The 25,554-nt window shown below is 39.6% G+C and overlaps 1 long non-coding RNA gene across 1 annotated transcript in view; it reads right to left on the reverse strand.

Annotated features, from left to right (window-relative positions):
• Nucleotides 1–20,972, reverse strand: part of LOC115344207 — a 36,835-nt gene extending 15,863 nt beyond the window's left edge. The window contains exons 1-4 of the long non-coding RNA XR_003924481.1: nt 20,856–20,972; nt 17,916–18,011; nt 11,023–11,114; nt 9,927–10,019 (exon numbers count right to left, since the gene is read on the reverse strand). This is a non-coding gene — a long non-coding RNA (uncharacterized LOC115344207). The remainder of the gene's footprint in view (nt 1–9,926; nt 10,020–11,022; nt 11,115–17,915; nt 18,012–20,855) is intronic.
• Between the last annotated feature and the right edge of the window lie 4,582 nt (nt 20,973–25,554).

Below are 25,554 nucleotides of genomic sequence, written 5' to 3' on the forward strand. Positions count from 1 at the left end.
AGAACAAGCCATGTTTGCAGGTCTCACAACCAGTTCTTCCCCATTGTCTTGGCTTTCCCCATTTCTTGGGAACTTGTTTATGTATTTGGCTGTTACGATGACCCACAGAGTTCACTCCTGTGCTGCATGAAGCATTCAAATGCCTGCAGTGATTTCAGTCTGTTTCTCTCAACAGGGAAAGAAAGAAAGACTGAAGGGATTGCAGCACAGTTCTGCAAACTAAAGAGATGAAGAAGAGCAGATAGGGAGAGAGAGGAAAAAAACTTTTAAAATGTTAGATGAAACACAGCAACAGGAACAGGAATAACACCTCCTACCTATGAAGTAGGCTGTGTGCAGAATGCATTAATCTCTTAGTATATTTTATCAGATAGGAATCCCTCCCCCCAGCTATGAACTGAGAGGTAAGCTAAAGGAGTTCACTCATAGTGTTTTGTGGTAGATTGATCCATGAACAGCAAGTTAATCTCCTCCCTTAGACCTTTTACCTTTGTTCTTATTTTTCTTAAGGTATTCATATGATATAAAATGACATTTTCATATGGTAATCTCTCCTCCTTGTAGCGTTGCTCTTCAAGATTAGCCAGAGGGATGAAACACAATGAACAGTGCCTTCCCAGGAAAACAACAAAAAAAAAACCAACAAAAAGCAAAACCAAATTGAAAACTAAAATTCATTCCTTATTGTCGATTTGGCTGTGTGATAACAGTAACAGAGTTACCGAGGCTTGATGTATGTAAATATAACACAATGGATGTAAGCTTATGTCATAAACACCTACAGTAATAGTTCTGTGTACATAAATACATATCAGTAAACCAGATATACAGCATCTACTTCGCCCACAGGTTAAACTTTATCAGTTCCCTCCAGTGCTACTGTCTCTGGGGTCCAAAAGTTAGAAAGAGCCAGTCCCTGAGCACGCGGTTTCCAAATCCAGCCCTTCCCCCTCCCTATTTTGGTTTCCCCAAACTGAGCTGCTTTCCCTCCCCCCAACTCCTTTTCTCTCAGTAGGCGAGTGAGTCTGAAACCAGGGGGCAAAATAATTTCTTCCCAATTATCTTAAGCCATGCAAAATAACCTCTCTCTCAAGGGCTGATGCTAAAATATGCACACAGTTCTGATGTCTAGACAGTTATGAAATATAGGTGTAGGGCTCTGCATATGCAGAAGAGAAATGCATCCCAAATGAAGTGCTTTTATTAAAGAAGTATAATCACTGGGATAACTAATTACGTCAATACCACATAGTTAATTAAACCCATTATAGTTACTATTCCCATGGAGGGGAGGTCAGACAAAGCAGCCGTCCCCCTGACTCTGCTGTGCTAACAAAAGAGAGAGAAATTAAATATATTAAACAATACTTCTCGTTCAGGAGTTAGCAGGGCTCATTGAAAGAGCTTTAAACTAGATTTGAAGGGGGAAAGGGATAAAACCAGGCTCACTAAAGATAAGCCTGGGGGCAGCACACCAATGTTTGAGGGACGGTGTGCTAGGGAGGTCCTTCGGTCTGCCATCTCAGTGGAGGCAGGGGATGGAGATCCACGCAGCAGCAAAGATGCAAGGGTTATTGACGTGTTAGAAACCACAGAAGCGCCTGAGAATGGTCATGTAGGATTTAGGGCTTCTCCCCCCAAAAAGGTGGTGGGATCAATAGCCCAGCTGAAGTGCATCTGCACCAATGCACGCAGCATGGGCAACAAACAGGAGGAGCTTGTGCAGCAGGAAAACTGTGACATAGTTGCCATCACGGAAACATGGTGGGATGACTCGCACTACTGGAGTGCTGCAATGGGTAGCTATAAACTCTTCAGAAGGGATAGGCAAGGAAGGAGAGGTGGTGGGGTAGCCCTGTATGTTAGGGAGTGTTTTGATTATCTCATTTAATGATGGTGATGATAGGGTTGAGTGTTTATGGGTAAGAATCAGGGGGAAGGCCAACAAGGCAGATATCATGGTGGGACTCTGTTACAGACCACCTAACCAGGATGAAGAGGCAGGCAAAATATTCTATAAGCAGCTGGGAGAAGTCCCACAATCACTAGCCCTTGTTCTCATGTGGGACTTCAACTTACTTACTGGTGAGAATGGTCTCTGGCATGCTTTTTGCCCAGATCACCCAAAACTCTCCCAATCAATTCCTAGGTATGATTCAGAAGCTAACCCAGGAACTATTCCAGGTATGCAGTTAGACATATCTAACTCTTTCCTCCTTTGGAAACCAGCAAAATTTAATCATATGGGTACAGCCAGACCATGCCAACTGGACACAGGGCCAGAGAAATGGCAATGACACTGTTTATTTTACTATACAAAGGTAATTCCATTTGGATATGACTTAACCATTGGTCCCCAGATAGTCAAACATCATGTCTTGCTACTTTACTAATTTAGCCCTTAATTTCCTGAACTTCCATTATTAATACTTGAAAAGAAACCATTTCTATCATGTCAAAATGTTTCAGAGATGTCAGAACAGTTTTTGAACTCATGATTCCTCCAATTTCTTCTTGCTTTTGCTTAAGGTTTGCTGCCATAAAATCATACCTTCCAGCAAGAAAACTGTGTGATCCAAGGAAATAATAAGCAAGTCCTACACGGTTTGTTTGAATTTTTATTTGGCAGCTAGGCAGAATGGGCATTTAAGGAATGAGTTCTTCACTAAAGCGGATGGAGTAACTTTAAGGTTCAAGTTATTGTTTTTATTCTTCTATGAAGTCTAACCATACACTGTCAGAAAAAAGTGACTCTCTGAATGATTTTTTTACTGTTGTCACATAACAGTTTCCTAATCCCAAATAGGACAGCTGTACTTGTCAAATGTTTTCACGGATACAAGAGTTCAGTTCCAATTCAAACCAAAGGCAGACCTGTGTGGTCTCCCTGTCAGAGTGCTAAGACCAATTAGAGAGAGCACCAGACACCTACCAGAGTCAGAACTCACTGTGGAATTAGTGTTAGTTACTGGTGTTTTTAAAATGCTCTTTTGAGAACCCAGGTACACTAAAACTAAGAAATCTGAAATAAAGAACCTTACTCTAAAACTGTAAGGCATTAGGGAGTACCTTTTGCTAAAAAAAAAATTGATCCCACTGTGTACATTCACAATGCTAAGAATCTTCTTCTAGCTTTCTGCCTTGAGGCACCAGGTAAAGACCTGCCAAGACTGCCTCTTTGGAAAAAAATGACCATCTGACTCATTTGTCCCAGAAGGACTTCACTTGTCAGAGAGCCTGCTTTCAGCATATGAAGCAGGAAGATACTAGCATTGAACTCTGTCGGCCTGTTGCAGGAGCTAATAGAGTGAAATAATGTATATAGAAAGGCTATGTTAATTATTGTAGGCCCTGTTGTTTTTCAATACATGTGGTCATTCCTGTTTAGGAAGGATCACTCACCCCTCCACTTGATCATCCTTCGGAAGTAAGAGGAAATTATGTGCTGTTATCCTCTGCGGAAAGTTCACCTATACATGTCAAGGAGAAGCGGTGATCAGTGATTTCCAGTTGCTGGGAATTATTTATATGAAGAAAAACCTACTAACCTTCTAAGCAGCAGATTGAAATTGTTGTCATCACCGCTGAGCATAGAAGATAGTCCAAAACTCGTTTCCCCTACAGCTCCTTCCAGTTAACAAGACAAAAGAACGCATGCAGAGTAGAAGGTGGCTTCATGCCTCGCTATAGCACGCTAAGGGGGCCCGTCTGTAGCAGTAGCACAAATAGCCAAGCCTTCTTCCTTCAACTTTCTGGTTTTTATTCAGGCTGCATTTTCTCACTGCTGGAAACGCTGCTGACCTCTGAGCAAGCCCAAATGCTACGAATAAAAAACAATTGACATTCCTAAAGGTGAGCTTGGAGACAACCTGTCCAGATTCTTCCGTGTGCACCATCCTTCCTCCTTCAGATACAGACGTCAGCTCTGACAGCCTTAGTGATGAATGGGCTGGGTGTTGACAGCTGAAGATGAGGGGCTCAGACAGAAGGAGAAATTGCCGAGACTGATCAAGTCCTGTGATGCTGACTTTACAGTGGTAATAAGCAGAAGAATAAAATGCAGCTAAACACATTTTCTGTGGCTTTCAAATTCACCTCGAGCAGTCATCCAATTTTCCAAGAGGTTGGTGGTCAATCTGTCTTGCATGTAGACAGGAGCGTGACCACACTGTTGCAATGCTATCATTAAAGGTTAAAATGCAGACAAGATGTTTCTAGTTCTAATCAGCCAATAAACTCATCAGCATTATAGAAAAAAATTAGAAAAAGAAACTGAAAAAAAATCAGCTTTCCTATTCCCATTTTCACTACAAAGACTGCCAGTTTGCCATCAGTTGTGCACAAGGAATCTGCACAATCAGAGACCAGAACTAAGCCAGGTGGAGTCAACAGTAAGGTTTCCACTGGTTTTTGTGAACTTTTCATTGGGACCTACTGCCAATATCATCAAGGATGTGAAGCCCTAAACTCCCACAGACGTGTATCAGGGATTAGGCATGCACATAATGGGGTAGGATTTGGCCTAAATGCTTAAATTAAAACTCAAAATTGTTCATCAAAATTCAAGAAACCTAGTCTTTCCACATCTAGACAGCTAACTGGAGATGCCGTATGGATCATTTATAAAAACCATATTTACCTTGGTTAATTCTTTCTGATTGAGGATCACATGCACAACTTGAATTCAAGACTTGCACAACTGATAATGTCAGAGTAGTTCCTTTATATCAACTTCATATGCTAATGATTTGCCGTTGAAAAATTAAAATATACCTACTTAACAAGATACATTCACTGAAAGATGTTTCATAAAGGTGGTTGTCTAATAGCAGTTTCAAACACATCCATACCACAAAAAAAGAAAGAAAAGTGTGTTACTTTTAAAAGGTCAAACAATAGCATCATCAGCTTAATTAGACACAAATTATAATAATTTCTCTCAAGACATGCAACAGCTAAGAGTCCTGAGCCCTGAAACCATTTAGTCTGTATTTCCTTCTCTAAGAATGGACCAAGGATGGTCTGGATAAACCTTTGCTGGTCAGCCATGGGATACCTGGCTCACAAAAATAATTTCTCCTTCCCTATGACAGTGATACAGTTTTATTCCGCGCCCCTCCCCGGGGTGGGAGGACTTGCACAGACATTGTAAAAAGGTGCTTTCATTTTTGTTAATGTCACTGTGAATAAGCTCATTATCCATAACAATGTCTAAGGTTTTTCTGAAACCTACTGAACTTTTGGCTTCTCCTGATGCCTCAAGATCAGAATCACCAAGATGTGGGCACCACACTGAACATAATTTTTTCCATGCAATTGCCACAGATTTGTGTGGAAATAACTGCATGAACAAATGATCAGTTAGGTCACTAATAGACTGTTTGCACCTGCAAAAACCTAATTTGTTTTCATAACCATGGTAACCACATTTTCATGGAATCTCTTTTATTTTTTTAACAAGGCTTTTATGTGTATTTGGGGGGGAAAGCCCTCCATATTTTGTGATACACCTAACCAGACAGGCAAATTGGATATTATTTGAAAACTGCACTATTCATAAAGTGTTAGACATTGCCACTCAAGGGCAGCTGAGACCAAGCTTTATAAATCCCACCCAATAAGCTTATTTTAATCGAGCATTTCTGTGCACAAGCAAAGTTAGTGAAAGGTGCCAAAGTAGAAGTGCACAAAACCAATGTTCCCTATTTAAAGGAGTGGTACAGCAGCTGTGGAAACTTTCCCTACACTTCCATGCCAATTTGTCTCATCTCCAAGCTCATTGCTAAGCTTAACCATGTTGCTGATCTAACCAAACTGATGCATGTCCAAGTGACAATTTGCATGTGCAACTAAGGGATGTGTACACAACCTGCATGGAGTTTCATGTTCATTCATGCACAAGCTTAATTTGAAAAAAAAAAAAAAATTAAACCATTTATTGCAGCCAGTGGGGACCAAGCTTTTAAGTGGTGATTCATCGAGTTCCCATTTAGTTTTATGGGCCTGCATATATTTCCTTTTCATTTGACTATGCTAGGGTTCTGTGTGCCATGGCAAATATTTGACAGCTTGCTCAGCAGGCTCTGTGCTCTGCAGAGCTTGCACAGTGCTACCTATTATTAATTGGTTTCAAAATGCATTGTCCTGTAACCCAAACTAAGATGTGACTATTATACCTGTCATCCCAAAGTATGCAGAAATAAAATATTTGCAATTAGTTCATGAAATCTTTGTAAGTTTGACTGCTTAAGGCTTCCAAGTTTTAAATAAATTGTGTAAAAATACTTATCCATGTAAAAGCAAACCTGATTGTCCCAAGGCACCTGCATGTTATATTCACTTCATTTGCCTAATATAGAGTGGTCTAGAGACTTCTGGAGCACGGTGACAGAATGTTTAGTAGAAAGAACACTTTATGTCTATGCTACTATAAAGAACCCTTTTAACCCATTAATCTTAAGGCATTTTACAAGTACATGTTAAGCTTCACAACTCTCCTAACAAGGAGAAGCCCAAAGGAAGAAGAAAATCAATTCATGCAAGCAACACCAATGGACAATTCTTTCTGATGAAGGTGTCTGAAATGATTGATGGCAATCACTGATGGTGTTAGCTGAATGATCTCATGATGAGGAAATTCAGAGAAGTTGCTTCTGGAAAGCAAATGACTGAGCTCTTGTCAAAAGCATGCATCCAAGCTTTGCACACACAAAAGAACTGGAAGAGGCACAGCTGCCACTAAACTGAGAAGGGAAATCCATGCAAGAAGAGACTTCAGCAAGCTTTGTCCAGATGTTTGACCCAAAATTTGCTGCTATACTCTATAGCCACTGGTAGTAGCCAGCCCTATGCCTGTTATTGAAGAGGTCTTTGTTGAAGATCTGTTTCCAGACTAGAAAATAAAACATTCATCATGCTTTCACTTTATTGGTCATTTAAATACTCATCTAAGGCTTCAAGCTATAACCCATTTTTGAAGTTATTACAATCAGAGCTTCTTTACTAAAGGGCATTTTAGAAAATGAATGTCCAACATGTCTGTGCGACAGAGGCAGTTAAGTGTCATTGTTTATTACATTTAATTCTCAGGTGCACTTTCTTTGGGAATTCCAAAGAATTGCTTTTAAAATGCTTTAGAACATTAAAAATCTGATGTAAGTAACTTCTCCACTGTTCATTTAGTAAAAAAGACAACTGATCTTGACATTTTTTCTTTACAGAGTTTTATAAAGTAGATATTCTTAAAAAAAAAAAAAAGTAATATAGTTCAGTAAATCACTTCTTATTTATAAATACAACCATATGTATGGTCACCCTTTAAAATTTTGCCAGCTGCCTTAGATAACTAACTTAATCACAGTATTTGTGAATTGTAAATAGTCCCTGTAGTAAGTTTGGAGCTATTTAAGAAACACTGCAACTAGGCAGAGATCCAAAGCATACTGAACTCTGTGGGATCCTTTCCACTGAATTCAGGAGAGTTTGCATTGGGCCCGTATTGAATTAGCTCTTTTCCCAAGGCAATGTTTGCAGGTTTCAAACATAGCTCCAAAAGCTTCTTCCCCTGTCCTCAATGCCTGTATTTAAAACCTGACCTCTACCGAAAATCACTGAGTGCACCGTATCAGAATCAGTGGATATTTCAGTGCATTATTCAGCCAAGCTTCCTGAAGACTTGTGAATGGACAGAAGACACCTGATAACACCAGATACTGCACTATGTACATATGTATATGTATATAGTGAGGTAGCTTTACCACTACTGAAGATGTTCCCATTGCATGTTACAGCAAGGTGCATGTTCTAATAGGTAATTCCAGTGGGAGCCAAGCTCTGCAGCTTTGTGTCACAGTTAGCCAATTTATTACTTAATACACAGAAAGAAAGTGAAAGGCAGAGCAAATGAACTGTGTATTTACTATTTTTCATTTTCAGGGCCGGAGAAGAGGAAGACACAGCCAGCAGCACTTGGTGACAAAGGGTGATATTCTGGCGCTGGATATTCTGGGCAAACCCTACTCTGCTCACAGCTCACTGCAAAGTGAACTGTTGCAGTTCCCATGAAGTATATTTAATTTGGTCATGCAGCCCACTGACCTTGCTACCAGTGAGAAAAACAACAGTGCTGTCAGTCATGCTTCAGGCAAGTAAAACAGCTAACACATTCCTAGTTTCTCAATATGTCCCAGTATGGGCACACATACACGTACCCGCACATACTTCAACGTAGCCTGAACCAATACCGTTAAAAGTTCACAAGTCAGTATGTAGTAAATGTGGGTATATAAATATATTTATACACACACACACACACACATGCACATAAAAATTTTTGAAAAGTTAACTGTGCTACTGTAAATATGGAAATACATGTTCATTCCCCCTTCAGACTATTTCCACCAAAAATGCTTTTAAAGAACAAAAATCTGAAAAAGTAAATACTGTTGATTTTTACTGCCATTTTCCTCCTACCAATCATACTGTCTTAACTTCAGCCTATTCTTTTCAGTATCTAGACTCAAATAAAAAAAGATTATAATTATTAAACTTACTTTGGCTGGAGAAATAAAATGAAAAAGACTCTTCAAAACTGAAAAATCAAACAGTGAATTAGATTTAATATTTAAGTTTAACCCTCACTATACTAATGCTTTGCAGACCACCAAGCTAACAACTGCTTCTGAGAACCTTCAGAGAGAGGGAAATAATAATGAGACTTTGCAAGGGTATTACTGGCTAAACTGGGGCTGCAGGGGACCCATCAGAAATCAACATGGAGAAAATCCCCCATGGACATCCCCTCTCATCAGGCTGCACAGTGGTAGTAAAGTAATTGCTATAGAAGCCTATAGGTTCTATAGAAGCCACAGAGAGAGCAAGCTCTGCTTTGTCTGTACCCACCAGTGAGAAACTGCCTGTGTGAACCACATTTGAAGCCAGGTCAATAGCTACGTGCCTATAGAGGCACCCTCAATTAGAGGTCAGGGAACAACCTGTCCTGGCCATGGGAATACACAAGCAAGATGTGAGGTTTCAGCAATTGCAGCAGACCAGGAGGAGGACAGTCAAATTCTGATCTCTGGTAGATTTCTGTGCCAAATCTAACTGGGTTTGTGAGGTTGGGTATGTGTTGATTATGGTCTCCAGACTCCCCACAAATGTCCAAATTAATACCTGAATTTGTGGCTTCATGTGCTGCTTGAGCATTTTATTCGACCTCAGTCAACCTCATTTTCCTCTTTCTCCTACTCCCAGAAAAGAGATTATCATATTCCCTGGGACTCTCAGGTACCTCTGAGTCACAGACATTTCGGTACAATGGTCCTGAAGCCTAGGAGCTGTGAAGTTTTATATGAATACAAAGTTTGTTCCACACAGAAATCCCAAATATCACTGAAGCTGGTAATTGCTACTGCTGGGAAAATGTGGGAAAAGCGTCAGGCTGACATGCTTTACATACTTCATCCTCAAACATACCTGTTTCACCAAATTTGCACTCACAGACGCCCAGGCAAGGGAACAAATTGGGATTAACTGCCGGCTGTGGGTTGTGTTTAATTGCTGCCATTGCTGGTGGTGGCCAGACACAGTTTAGTAAGTTATCAGGTCTCCACATTTCCTGACCCCAAGAGAACCTCAATTAAAGAAAAATATTGATTTTTTGTGTTGCCAGTCAATCAGAACCAGACACCAACACACAGGTAGGAGCAGTTGCCTTTGCACAGCTCCTTCCTAACAGTGTGCTATTTCAAGAGGCCTCCCAAGCTTTATGGATCTCAAATTCCAGATGGAAGCATTTAGATCCTGCAAATTATTGCTTACTGATGAAAAGGGTGCGTATTGAAAAAATAAGTTCATCGTTGCATCAGTAATTCTTTGATTTGGCCAATATTTTACAGATAAAACACCTGCCTTGAGAAACTTACCTTGCTTATTTGACATCCTATTTTCCACTGTGGCGGCATAACAAATGCTGACACATCAGAGAATGAGGGCAGCACAATAAGACACACACACAACTGGATGTAGGGAAGACAATATACTTCATGTCAGATTAGGTACCTGATGGCAAATCTAATGTTCTGTAGCTGGTCCAGCTGTTTCAGATGGCTTACACACCTGATAGAAAGCTATTCATTTATGTTTGTATCAATGGATAATTCATAGCAGGTCTCTTGAATAATTTGTTTTAAGAGTACTTTAATATTTTTTAGCATTTTATTTCCCTTCTATAATGGTGTTTAGAAATATTAAGCATTCAGAATAAGATGAGGGAAAATTCTAAAAATTCCTTATCTCCCCCAACTTCAAAGTAACATTCTGCTGAAGAAATAAAGGTATATGAATGCCAAAAAATACTTTCCCCTTAGAGTATTCACTTCCAAGATGACTTCCATGTCATTTTTACTCAGCACACAAGATTGGAAACATTTTGGACTCCTTTCAACTCTGCTGAGGCCAATCCAGATGTTGAGTGCAATATTTTTATTTTTTACTTTCTATTCACTCAACACTAGGCATCAGCCAAAATCTGCTTCTCTCCTTGTGCAGTCTTTTCCATTAGTACAGGGGAATATGTAAAATGTTTTCAGCTGAAACGTGCAGGAAGAAAAGATAGCCAGTTTATGTGAGAATCACTCATGAAATTATTAAATATTGCCAGCAAGGCACCAAGTATAATTACACCCAGTTGTCTTCCATTCCTCTGTACAAAGATGACATTTTCTCATTCCTGTTTTCATTTCTGATGCTTTTGTCATAGTCACTATCAGTGAGAGAGACCAAGCTCCTATATATTCCAAATAAAAAAGTAAACCTGCATTTTGAGTGAGGATTTAGAAATCTGGAGTGAGGTCTAATTGATGACTTCTAGAGTGCACAAATATCTGTTAAGGAGTTTCCAATTCACACAGACATTCTGCCTGAAATCACTTTGTTTGTCCCCCCTAGATACCATTCTAAATGTGAGGAAGAAGTAAGGGAACAGGGGAGGAGAAGAGGGGAAGAGGTCTTTTGGCTTACCAAAATCCATTTACACATAAGGACCTGCAAGAAATACCACCAGTTGAGACTGAAGGATTTGAACTAAGCCACCCCAGTGCACAGACAGAAGCCTGCAAAGTAGAGGAGAAGGAAATTTTATTTTCTGAGAAAAAAATTTTTCAAGAAAGTAAGAAAAGCACATGCTATAGTGGGGAATGTTTTTAAAAGCCTCTTTCAAATCATCTTGGCAAATAAAGTTTTGTTTGGTTTGGTTAAAAGCAGTGTGGCTTATGCCTTTGGCATTTAAATTTACATGCTAATAAAAGTGTGCTTATAAATTTGAATAACCACACTGCACAGTCCCAAACACTGCACCCCTGAATCTAAAAGCTGCTACTGCCAACATATGTATATTGTCCAGATCTTTCCATCTGCAGTCAATTACTTTCCTTACTATGACCAAAAATCCCAGTCCTTTACAGCATACTCCCAATTATTAAACTGCAGTTCTGCTCTCCAAAAATCCAATTTTTTATCATCTTCCCAATTCCATATCAAATGCATTCAGTCTAATTATGGTTTTTCCATCAATTTGCAAAGCTTTGCAAATCCACCCTGGATTCTCAGAGTGAAGTTGAACTTTCTTCATTTCACTGAACATCCTCAACAAAGAGAGCTGCAGACCAAGGTAACTCCTCATTTACACCTGTGCAGCCCCGTTGGCTTCAAATTATACTTTCTGCTACCCATGTATAACTCAAATTTCAGTGCCTTATTATTGGTGCAGTTGATCGGAACATATTAAACAGTGTCGACAATGCACAATGCACAAGAAGAAATAGATTAGTTTCCTTACATCACACCAAAGGACAAGGATTGTTAAATAAAAAGCTGCTGTTTTCCAGATCACTTTTCACACTACACACGTAATTTAAAGAGCTACCCATTGTGCCTTATGATTGTGTTGTCCTTACTGAAAACAAAAAAGTGCTGTTTTTCCCTACTGCTGCATTTTACCTAATCTGGAAAGCCCTAAAGGATGCTGGAAAACACAAGGTAGAAGTTGCCTTTACTTAGCCAAATCAGAAAGAGAATAGAGATTGATTGGGTCATTGCTAACTGTGATTCCTCCAGACTCAGTCCAAGTTCTTCAGAGTGATAGGTTTCTACAGTGTCAGAGCTTAATGCCCAGTATCTTTCAGAACTCACACTATACTTGTTATATACAGATATATAGAGAAATAAATAGAGAGGAAAAAAAGAAAATTCTGATTACCTTCAAATAACATCCTTTACATCACTGAGAATTTTTTTGAGGCTTAGGCTTCATCATGAGAGCTTATAAATGCCTTTCTATGTGAAGTTCCAGCTGAAGAGACTGATCATCTGAATAGCTTTATTTTCTGGTAGACACATGGATGGCAGAAAGCCTGCTAGTACTCAGAACTGATTTAATCAGTTTTCAGACAACAAAGGAAAAAAACCACAAAACAGACCCAAAAAATCACCCTGAAGAGATACCAGAGCTTGTCATCAAAGTGACACACTTCTGACAAGAACCAGTGGGCAGTGACATGAGCTATACTTGCCTAAGACTGCCTTGGGACTTTTACAAATCCCTGGATGCTGGGCATATAGAGGAAGTCAATGAATTAACACTGGCATAAGAAAATAAGGAATCAGGCCCAATACATTGGAGGCTCCTGGCATTTTTACAACATTTACTACTAATCCTATAGTACATCTGATTCTAAGTGACAGCATGTGGCATTATCATAAATGTCAGTTGCATTATAGTTGCCACTTTCACCCCCTAATCTTAGGGAAAGCAAAGCTGTTAAGATGTTGGAAAAGAGATAGAATATTTTGTCCTGATGTTATGGACATATGATCATTTGTAGCACTCCACTATCATGAAGGGGAAAAGAAGTGCTAAACCTTCTGAGCTGCTCTCATAAGGTTTAGCAAATTACCGGATTCAGAGGTACAAGTGGCAGGATGGGGGAAGAAGGGCTGTTAGCTAAACTTTCCTAGTGCATCTGCTTCAGTGGAGGGGGGGGGGGGGGGGGGCATGTATGTGTGCACTCATACTGATGGGGTAGTTTGAGGGGCTTACAAGAGATTACACATTGTTGTAATGGGATATCAAGGGTTTATCTGCATGTGCTGAGTGAGTTATATGAGTCATTCTAAGAACTCCTGATAAAACCTGACAACCATGCCACCTTGGACTGTACTATATATATACACAACAGTAGTTTACTGAAAAAAAAAATCAGAAAAATCTCTGACACCCTGAAATTTTAATTGAGTTTCTTTCACTTATCCTTTTTTCTCTGAGAAAAAAAAAAATGAATTAATAATGTCTCTGTAAAGAGTGTAGAGTCTTTAAAGGCTTCAGAGAAAGAGGAAAAAAAATGTGGCTAGTAGAACTACAGTATGACAAACATCAGAATGGACCAAGATGCCTGACGGCACTGATGAAACCCTTCAGCCAGACCAACCATATTGAGGGCAGAACACACAAAACTAGTGACAGTTCCACCATTACACCCGATGCCACTCATTGCAGCTCCTAGTTGTTTTCTGGGACCAGCACTAAGGATAACATACCGATCACCCCCTCCCAGATGAACTAGAAAAAAAAAAAAGATTATTTGTGGGAGTAAAAGACTGGTAATCTTTCATTTCTTTTACTCAGAAGGGCCTTTTCTCATTCTCTTGTGCTTACACTCCAGGTAAAAGGAGTTTCATCCTTAAAAGCACAATGCCAGTGGCACACAGTCTTTAGAGAGAATAGCATTAGCCAGTTTCAGTAATTTTAAACTTCAGTTGAGCTTAAAATTAATTTAAGTTAAGCAAATCTAGAGCTTGTAAAGCTACTAAGGATGTGCTCTTGACTGAGACTCTTTGGGATATCACAGACATTGGTTGTAAGTTAACATTTTTTACATTTACCAAACATCCTGTTAAAGCTTCTCAAGATTAAGCAGTTCATGTTACAATCAACTTTGTTTTAAAAAAATAAAATCATTGTTTGAACACCAACCTTTGCCCTGAGGCACATCTGCTGAGGAAGAGACAAAAACAGGTTACATCATCTTGTTAGCTTAAGATGGGGCCCTCAAAATATATACTGAAAACAGAATCTTAAGAAATCACATATTTTTATTATTCCAGGAATACTGAGTTGGCATGCTTATCCTTGAACTTATAGTGCCAAAATTAATACAATTATGCACAAGAGCCTTGTTTTATACTAAATACAGTTTATATTTTCAAAATATTAATACTTGGCACATGCAGAAGACCTTTCACCATGGAAGAATTTCAGCTTGCCTCACAAACAGCTAAACTTACTGAATAACCCTACAAAGGAAAGAACGGTCCCTATCTGAAGTGTGTGTCAAGCAAATATCAAAAAGAATAGAAGGTTGTTCTCCCACTTTCACCCAAAAAGAAACAGAATTGGGAAGGCAGACCCAACTGTCAGGGAAACGTCAGTAGTGGGTCCAATATTAGCACGTTGCTGAACGCTTGGATTCAGATACATGCCTCAGCACCTTGCTGAAGCGAGGTCCTGATCACCATGTCCATGCTCTCACTTCTGCCATTCCAGCTTGACACAGTCATGGCAGAGCACATGACTCTCCCTGCACAAAAGGAGCAGCAGAAGCTGTAGACCACCTTTAATCAACACGCTCATACCTGCCATTAGCATCTACAGCAGAAGCACTACCGATCAAGGGCTGATGTGACCCAATTTTGGTGAAAGTGAGACTTCACCTCCTTGCTAGCCATTGCAGGGACACAAAGGTGCTGCACTCCAGCCTTTCCCCCTGCTGAACACTCCAGCCAGGAGTGCAAGCACGGGCTGCTTCATCTGTCACCAGAACTTGGGAAGCGCAAGCCTAAGGAAGTCAGTGAGCAAGATGAAAGGGAAAGCATGGTCACTCATCTTGAAAGAACTCATTTCCCTTCCCAAATTCATCATCCTCAGTTCATCCATCTTCCTGCCACCTCCCATTTTGAAGTGAGGTGCCTTTCTTTCCTTTTTCTTCCTCCCTATCACATTCAGATTGTCTGACTCTTTCATTCCCCCTTTTCAAGCATAACATAGTGCTATACCCAGGGAACATTTCTTCAAGGGAAGAAAACATACTTCATTGTGCTGCAGGGGTAGTAACACAGCTGTCAGTGCACCTCCTGTGAGGTAAGACACTTGCCTCTTGGATAGATTTTAGCTTTGGAGGAAGTTTACAGGAGATAGTAAAATAACTGCAGGTGAGATTTCCAATGACGAAGACTTCCTTAGACCTGGCTGGCTGATGCAAATTACTGTGTGGCATTCTGGTGACCCTGGTATTGTCTTGAAAAAAATAAATAGCCCATTATTCCTTATTCACAATTTGGTAGGATTTAATACAGAAAATATCCCTGGGAAGTGTATCTCTGCATCCTCAGGCACCCACAGGGAACTGCCAGTGCCCACTTGCCCCAGTTTTCAAAAATTCAGAATTTTAATACCACTTTTATTTCCACGAAATCTTCACCATTTTCAGCTGTTCAAATATCATTGTTCCAATAAAATACAAGCACTGCAATGTTCCACAAGAGCCTTTTAAAACAACTGGATTATAAAGTGCTACACAAAGGGCATTTTGTCTCATTCAAATGGAATAAAAACAAAATTAATCTCAGGAGGAAAAACACATCTCAGACAAGAGCTTTTACAGTGAATTTAATTTTTGTATGTCCAGTTGACATCCGATCTTTTGTGAATTTGGTGAAAGAGCTGGTTCCTCAGAATAGAGTTGCTTTTCTTATGACTATGAGGGAGAACTTTTTGTGTCATGATAAACCGTTGCCAAGTAATAATAGTTAAACATGTAGCCATGATCATTACACATGCCATGGAGCTTATGGTCTGAAAAATTCACATGTCAAAATCTTCAGAATTAGATGCAATAAGTTAATCAGATCAAACCAAAAGACTGGAAAAGAAGACACCCCAAATTGTGTGTCTTCTAGCCATGGTGTTGGCCTAGTTGGCTCCCTCATTCTCACCCAGAGAAGCAGGGAGTGGTTTAGGTGCACAGCCCAGATCTCTTGGCTATCTGGCTGGTGTCAATCTAGAGCTCCATTGAACAATGCAACTTGTCCTCAGGGTGAAAGGGTTTTTTAAAGCTTGCTGTGCTCCCATATGCACTAGTAATTCTGATGGAAAATTAAATATGTCTCTGAGTATGCTTATGGGAGAGCAACCCAAAGGGCATGAAGACCTTATGAAGCCACCCTTGGCATTTTCAAGAATCTTCAGATTGAGTTTTTCTATGAGAGTTAGGTGCTTGAAAATACACATTTCAAAACCTGTTAGAAACTCCCAAAATACTTTCCTGCAACTTCAGGCTCCCAAGCACTATGTGAAACTCTGGCCCTCAATCACAGAAGTCAAACAGTGAGGCATCAAGTAGCTTGACCAGATAACTTAGCTACTTCTTCTGGAATAAGCACTTTATGATAACATCATTCTGTAAGATTGCCAGAAGCTTGCACTCATTCTCAGGATGTTTGGTCCAAGATTTCACTCAAAGCAGCTGCTCCTCCGATTCAATTTACTTTTATTTTGCACTATATCACATGTATTAAAACAGAAATTAGAATTCTGAAAACTTGAAAAAAGTTTGCTAAATAAGGCAGTATTAAAAGAAGAAATTACATCCCCACAAAAGTGCTCCAAATTAATCAAGGAAGAGTTTAAGTAAAGTTGAGTATGGTATTCAGCATTACCTAAATTCTAGTCCTACTTGATACTGATGGAAGCTTGTTGATATGTGATGCCTGTTTAATGACCCATGAGATACAAATATATTGCCTAAGTCCACTTCTTACAGCATATATGTAGGCGTCGCACAGCATGACTATGACAATAGCCATGACTTAATACCCTGGTTGGCAGTATATCTACACAGCCAGCTGATTGAATTACTGTTCAGAAATACTCTAACTAGCCTTAAATAAGAAGCAGAATAAATCAGACTTTGTGGAAGTCCATTCTGTCATGGCTAGGTGCCTTCCAGTACTAAGCAAGGTTATATTAAGCTGCCTTGCGTATTTCTAGTCTAAGATGCAATCTGCAATGTAGATGTAGTAACGAAAATGTTGGCAACATGAAGCCACAGAAAGTCAACCACCTGCATATCCTCAGAGTCAATCCTCTCAAACTAGGGCTAAGGCAAGGGTAGGAAAGTAAGTATAAAAGTTGGTGGAGTTTTCCTTCCTGGCAGCTTTCCAGGGACATTTCACCCACCCACAAGAGACCCTGTGCAAGGGCTTCATCTAACTCTAGACCCTTTTGCCCTAAGTGAGGAGAAGACGTCAATGATGTCCTGCACTGTCAGCCAGGCACTTTTCTCTTACAGCAAAACTCTTGTAAGTCAGTAGTCTCTCAGTCTGATTCTTCCAAACTATCATATACAGGTGCTTATGTAACTCAGTTCATGCTGCTTTACCACTAGACAAACATACTGTCTAAATGAGACTATTATACCAGGCATCTCACTCTAAGTAAAGCATTATAGTTTCAGATACTCCATTGGCTCCCCACATGATAGAGCAGCTTGGCACTACCTGGAGTTTCGGCAAGTAATACAATTTTCAACTCATTTCATCCTGAACTTACATGGTGATGGACAGTCAGCCTGTAAGCCTAGGAAGCAGGAGGGGAGCTTGTTTGCTTAGTCTGAATCTCTAGAGTACGTTCACTGCTGTTCTAATGTAAATGTTTATGAGGGATGCAATAAAATATTAAACTAAATGAATAATTGATATTTACTTTATAGTAATTCGCATCCTTGCTTGTTTGAATAAAATCCATTATTTACAATATTCTACTTAACTAGGAGTGATTTCTCTTTGTTCATGCCACTTACTAATTACTTGTTCCATCTGACACATTTTCCAGAGCCACATTGAGATGGTTATTGCATGTCAGTGTTTAAGGGCTTAGTATCCATTTTCCAGATACTCTGTAACACAAAAAGAGCTTCACAAACATATTTCTTGCATGGTAGATGATCTTTAACTCTAATGGATTTTTGACATACACAATCATTATCAAGATGTAGGTATATTAATTAAAGCTGAATGATGGAAAAAGATCCACAGAACGCTTTATCTAGCACACGGCTTGAACTCAATACACAGGGTTTGTACTTACAATATGCATTATGCACAAATAGTGAAATAATAATCTCTTAAAAAAATGCCCCCAAACTGTAAAAACTTCATACTGAAAGCACGTTATACAGAAAAAATTATTCATTTGTTAAAAGGCTTCAATCATTCAATTAAAGAGCAAAAATTGAACCCCGTGATTAATCTGCAAGCCCTGAAAAGTGAGTAGTTAAAATTGACAGTCTACAAACAGCACATAGCTTGAAAATTATCCATCCAAAATATCTGGAGCAACTTTATGAATTCCAAATACAGGTAATACGAACAATTCACTCCTGTTTTAATTAATTAGGCAATCAGTTCAATTAGTACAGTCCAATCTCACACATCAATTCATGTTACGTATCAACAACCCACTAACATGCCACTAAGCCCAATGCACACTCAAGTTTTGTGCATATTTAGGTAATTACGGAATGCACAGTGAAGAAGGAATCCCATTTCCCTGCTAAACGCAGGCGTGCTCCATGGATCAACTTTTGCGACCTGTCTTTTAACACTGGGATGTGAGAAATGCCAGGAAAAGAGGAGAAACACTAAATCTGAGCTGCTGCCAGAATTTCCACCATCAAATTATGCTGTGAATCTGCCTTGCAAAACTAAAGAAGAATGTTATAATACTGTTGTAATAAACATGACATAATTCAGACAAAATGCTTTTTGCAAATTAAGTGCCAAACATCTCCTCCTTGAGACATAATAAATGCAGTTGTGGCATAGTTGAAAGGCAGGCTGCACACATTTATCCTCTTGAAGAATAGCTTAGAAGAAGGGTTCCCAATGAACACGAGGGTATCCTGCTTGTTAATTCTTATTGATATATTAAAAACTAAGTGAATAATTGCATTTATACTGGCAAAATATCAGTCACCTTCTCTGGCTGACACTTTACGGGTAAGCAAGGGGGACTTGCATGATTTTGTAGTGTTATGCCAGTAAAATCAGTCTGGAAATATAAAGTGCCAGATTGCAATTCATAAAGTTACTTCACCTCTCATTGACCTCTGAAATTTTGCAGGAAGTTACTGGAGAGTTTGTATGCACAAGAGACAGTGGACTGAACTTAGGGAAAAAAATCAACGATTACTTCAGACATCACCTAGAGAAGGACTTCAGACCTGAATCCAGCTTCCCTTTAAGCTGATCTGAACACAAAAATAATTGTAAACATCACCATTGAAGAAAATTTTGATTCCACTATTGACTTTTCAATTTTCAAACCACTACTCTTGGGGTTTAGTCTAGGCCACACCTGAATGTATGTGGTTTTGACTGTGCTCTATCTTTTTATATATGGGATTTTAAGAGACATGTTATATACAATTACATTTAGGTCTTGTCTACAATTTTGCAAAAGAAAATTTCTATTGCTAAGAGCTACGCCCTTTGTAGCTGCAGAGGACCTAACACATAGTGCTCTTGCCTAATTATTACCATATTATCCTTAATAAATACATGGAAAAACTTATTCAAATTCAGCAAAATAATACTGAAACTAACAAAACCCTTATTTCCAATGCTTCACTCCAGTCTTGTGCTGTTTTCCATGCACATAGAGGAGTGTTAAGGTAGGATTGATAGGACTTTAGACATCTATGACTTAGAAGTATGAAGTACCGGTCTGAGTTAGTCATATAGAGTCTTTTACAATCCATTGAAAAAAATAGGAACTTTTAAAGCATGAATCACCTCCCAAAGTAAGCATCTGCACAGGCCAAGTGATTTGCCTTCTGGGAATATCTATTTCTTTCCACAGATTTCAACACATTTGGGGTGTCTACATGGCAAAAGTCTAGGTGCGATAAATACTACTCAGTGGATGTCATTTGTAATTGAAAAGAAAACAAAAGTATTCAAGAAAAAAATGTGGATCCACATATTATGAGCCTCTGTCTAGCAGTTTAACCTAAATATTAAATCAAGATGGACAATCTAAGACATGGTGAGAAATAATGCAAATAAACAGATAGAAAGAAGTACAGTGCCATGAATATTTCAATGCCAGCCCAAAATAACGTGGCTTCTTCAAGCGACCATCTAAACCAGGCAGCACCACACATTATGTTCCTACCTGCATTTTAACTTCAGCAAAGTAAAAGGAAAACATTTCAGATTGAACACAACCCTACCAAAGCCTTTCACACAAAATCCAGACAAATTGCAACTCAAAATCTATCGGTTTTTGCAGGTGCTCCCGAATTTTCCATTTTGGAACAGTGCCAAGATCAAAAGTATCAGACATCCCAAGAAGGGATTCTTCTCATGGTATTTAACAGCCTGGATGACACCAGGAAGTCACAAATAATCTCAACTTCAAGTTGATTGCATATTTTCTTTTTTTTTTTCCTAGAGCCAAAGGATTCTAAGAAATTCTGGCAGTGTCCTAATACAGTGGTGAAACTGGAGTAATTACTTGAAGAAAACTACTCCAGCCATTAGGGTTCCCATATGAATGCAGGCCCAGAAATGAGGAGTTTATTCATCCCTCTTTTCCAGGGAGCATGTATCTCCTTCCAGGCAGCAATACAAAGGGAGGCTATGAGCCTGGAAACACAAATGAACATTGCTTTCTAGAAACATAAAAAAGCTTTCCACCTGCCAAACGTAAAAGACCCCAGCTACACTATACGATGTACCTTTCAAGTCAAAGTGCCTGAAGCTTCTCTGTGTCTGTTTTCAGACCCATTAGATCAAGGTCTGATTGATTTTTGTTGCTTCTTTAAATCCTTGACTTCTTAAATGTCCAGGTATTGCCTTTTTACTCCTATATTTTGCAGTCCACCATCCTTCAGAGAGGCTTGACATGGATTGATCCAGACTGCAGTTAAAAGGGGCGGGCCGCAGTACCACGGATTGTGTGGCCCTGCTATCTTCACAAACCAGCTTTCCTCAAACTGTAAACAAGAGCTTGCTGAGGATTTATTAGTGGATGAGCAGAGTAAACAAAAGCCTACAAGGATCGTGTCAGATTACACTACCTGTGAGCAGTGGTTTGCAAGCCTTTCTGAAGGAACTTACTGCATTTGTGAAATATTGCAAGCCTGGCAAAACCATGCAATGATGAGAGCTTAAGAGGATACTGGGTAAAATCCTGACAAATCATTCGACATCCTCCACAGATATAACATGCTTAGTGATATCTGAATTTGTACATTACAACACTTCAAAATGGCTAGTTGTAAACATGACTAAAACTAAAAGGATTAACATTCCTTAGATATTTCGCCTAAATCAGCTACTCCAAAGGAGGCATTTAGCCCAAGCATTTGTCATGTCTTCAACTTTCCTCTGTGACACAACACTCAGAAAAAAAGAGAGGTACTTTTTAAAATTTGTAGGTGAATTTAGTGCTCGTGAAAATGAAGGATTTACAACCCTAACTAGAGCCAAACACAGTACATTGCAGAAATTTACATTCACGGATGACAGCACAGAGTTCTTTGGCTCTAACTTGAAACACCCTATCTCCCTGGTTCTTCCTCAAATCAATGTTATTGGCTAAAGAATCATTAAAATAGTGCTCACAACACATCATGCCTTGCTCACACTTGGTGAATGCTCAGTGAAGAAGGAACTACCTTTCTCTTTAAACACACCTTCTGAATTAAGGTGTGCCCCATAGATCACCTTTCACAGATGTGTGTATTTGTTCATTTGCTTTCTCAAGGAAATCCATGTTAGGGAACATGTAGAGGGACTGCCCTGAAAATACCAGATAATCCCCTCTCATGCCTCCCCAGCACTGGAGCTGACCTGAATAGAATAATTTCGCAGTATTTTCTGGGAAATGCCTTAAACTGTGACCCATGGCATGGTATTGACATAACCTATGTCTGCTCCATGGGCTCCAGGAGCATTTCCCAGTTTTGGTGACTGTCATTCCCCTTCCCACACACACTCACATATCGTGGTTCCCATGTAGAAATACCAGCCCAAAAAAGAACATGCCAAAGTGAATGTAATTGACTTCCACTGGGAAATGAAGATTAAGGATACTGGTGGATTGGGAAATGAGGACTAGAGAATCAAATGTTATTTATTTATGGATCAAATTATGAAAAGACCAGCACAAAAAATTCCATGTATTTGTACTATGTTTCCTTGAGCTCCAGATATCCATAAATCTAAGGAAATAGTTAAAAATTTGGTCCATTTCTGCTGCTGCTAACAGGGAATCCACTCAGAAACCCTTGTTCATTTTAGACAGGATCTATATGCAATAAAGGAACATTATCAGCCAGAGCAAAAAAGAAATTTTTCCCCTCATTTCTTTTACCTTTGGATAATGAGAATGCTGTCCAAACAGCTGACTGTACAAAACTGCCAATGCTGTGATCCAGACATAATAGTGATGAACAGTTAATCAGAAACTGTCCTATAATAAATCCTGCACAGTATTCTTTAGCCTTAAAAACCTGTCTTGACACTAGTTTTCTTCACTGAAACGTCCATCTTCATACTTAACTAGGAACTTTTCTCATGCAGGGTATGAAAATGCCGAAAGTAAATAAAACATAAGAAGCAGTAACACTCTTCTCTTATTTCTTGGGGAGCTGCTGCAACCTTCCCTAGGGCTGTCCTTCTCTGAAAACTGGTAAGGAACAGAAAAATTGCCACTGGCAGATATGGTTGTTGTGGTATGAGGGACTCCAGGAACCCAATCAGCCGCCCTGCTGGAAGCACAAACTGGCAGGATCCTGGGCACAGGAAAGGATAATGGAGAAGAGGAGGAAGAGAAATCAGACTGCGGAAAGGAGGGTGCCCCTCTATATGGGTGACTAGTGAGATCTTACAGCCCTTCTGTCAATATTTGCCAGGTGTAAGGGTCTGAGGAAGAAACAGACTGCCTGGCTCCGGTGTGTCTGTAGTGCCTTGCCCTGCGGTCACCCTACTCAGTTCAAGGTCTCAGAGAAGGGAGCAAGAAGGACACTCCAGCCAAAACTCATCATTGAAAAGAAGATGCCATTACGTTACCACACGTCCCCTGCAGAGATGGCTGCGGTCTCAGCCGTGGCCCTGGCCCCTCTGCGCTCACTTCAACTCAGCTCCTGAGGTGAGAGCTGGACACCACGTCCATCACAAGCCAGGTGAACTGTGCGGTCTCCAGCCACAGGTCTGACGCAGCTCCCAGACCCCATGCAGCCAAGCTTGCCTTTCCCTCTGAATTTGGCTATATGCTCTGCTAAGTTCATGCTTTTGGGCTGTGATAGATCAATGACTTGCCTCCCGAGGGTCTCTTGGATGACCAGCACCCTTTGGAGGAATGTATAAATGGTGGGTGGCTGTGACCCGAATGGGAGACCGCTCTACACCTCTGCTCCAGGACAACCAGGGGAGACTAATGTGTTTTCATTGGTGAGAGAGATGGGCAAGCATCTATGTATCAGATGTGAAATGATATTGAAATAACAAAGTGTTTACTTAAATTCACATTGTTCAAACGATAGGCAACCTCACCTATTTTCCCTTTTCAGCTAGGATATTGACAGGTCCATTTTTTTATTCAGTTCACTTGAGACTTTAACATAACAGCTAAACTTTATGCTGTTAAATTCCCAGAAATCATTTTTATGTGGCCAAAGAAAGGCATGGACACTAGAGAGTTTAAGAAAACACAGTGGTGTTTATTTGATTTTCTTGTTACATAAATGGATTTTATGTACTGGAAAAGTAGCTAATCTTGATAGATGTGCATGTGGTAATACAGCTGATGGTTACTGAAGCCAGACAATGCGAGCTCTCTCTTTCCAAGCCTCTTATTGAGGAACTGTGCTGATACTTAAGTAAATAAAATGACAAAAAGAAAGGGGGTAGAAACACAGAGCTGATGAAGATCAAATTAAAAATAAGTCAACAGCAAGTCCTACTGAAATGCAAGTCCAGAAGCTGCAGCAGTGTCACAGCATAACACAAATGAAGAAAAATGCATTGATCTCTAGACACAAACATAACAATCATTTCTTCATATACATCATTTAGGCATTTTAAAGGACATTTTTTTGGAATGCCTAAATTGATTCAGCTCATGAGATCATCACACAGCAGTCTCCAAAAAACTGGTGAAGCTTATCAAAGTAGTTGATGGATTACATTGCCCCATATACAACAGAGCAGTGTGAAACATCTTTCTCTACTTTGTCACCCTAAGCTTCAAATATAATCATTCCCTATATGTTTCATTTGGATGTCTATCCAGAACATATAACTTCTTTCCCCACATTTTTATATCTGCATTTTTCCCCAGCACTGAAAAACAACAATTTATTTTAACTCTTGAAGTATGCAGGATGCTATAACCCCAAAGCAAGAAAACACGCTGTGGAGCCAAATTCCCAGCACAACTCAACCTGTACATAAAAAGAAAAAAGGAGGAAAATTGTCTTACACTGTATGCTCTATGTTCAAGACAGAAGCAGAGAGGTCCACACAACTACTATGTTATTTGGGGTTTTTCTTGTACTTTATCCCACGTCATCAGGCAGATCACTGAAAGCCATAGGACATAGCAGTCTAGCCATGTCCCAGATATTCTCTATTATCGTTAGAGGTAGAAAGGGTAGCAATTTGCACAGGAGTAAGAGGTAAGAGCAAAGCTTCCAAGTGGAAAGAGGTAAGAGTAGATATCAGAAAGCCAATGTGAGCACAGACGGTGGAACTCTAATAAAAGCATATGAAAGCTACATCCATGTTATACTTGCTCATGAAGCCTTTTATTCAAGAGGTATTGACAGGAATGCATATCCTGCCAATTCAAAGTCTCTTTTCTCTTCAAGTACTGTTTTAAAGAATGCACTTAAGAGTAAGCTCAGCATCATGCAGCAATTCTGTAGGGAAAAATCAAAATATATTACTTCTTAATTATTTGTTTGCTTGATGATACCAAAGAACCTTGGCCTTAACTGTGCAAATACAGAATTAATAAAGGTCCTATATCCCGAATATCTGCTCCATACCAATGTTGCTGTAAGCCATACTCATGCCACTTGCACTCAACATGAAACCTTGAGCTTGTAATCTTTCAGGTATGTGCTTTACTTAAAGCATCTCAATAGTTCCATGACAGCTCCATGCTCTCAATAGTCCACGAAAGTTGTTCTCTTAACCTGTTCTCTTAAACATCAGCCCACTAGAGCGTTCAGTTAACTTGCTTGGGTAGTGGCAGCTGCCACACAGACCTCAGTGCTGGCTCGTCTCCAGTCCTGGTGCTGTGACTGTAACATAGCTTAAGACACTCAGGTTATCTCCTATTCCTTTTGGAAAATGTAATGGGAACTTGAAGTTCCATCTCAGTGTTACCAGAGATGTTCATTTCATTATAGAAATTGGAGACCAAAA

The sequence above is a fragment of the Aquila chrysaetos genome, chromosome 8, assembly GCF_900496995.4.
Source record: "Aquila chrysaetos chrysaetos chromosome 8, bAquChr1.4, whole genome shotgun sequence".
Taxonomy (NCBI): domain Eukaryota; kingdom Metazoa; phylum Chordata; class Aves; order Accipitriformes; family Accipitridae; genus Aquila; species Aquila chrysaetos.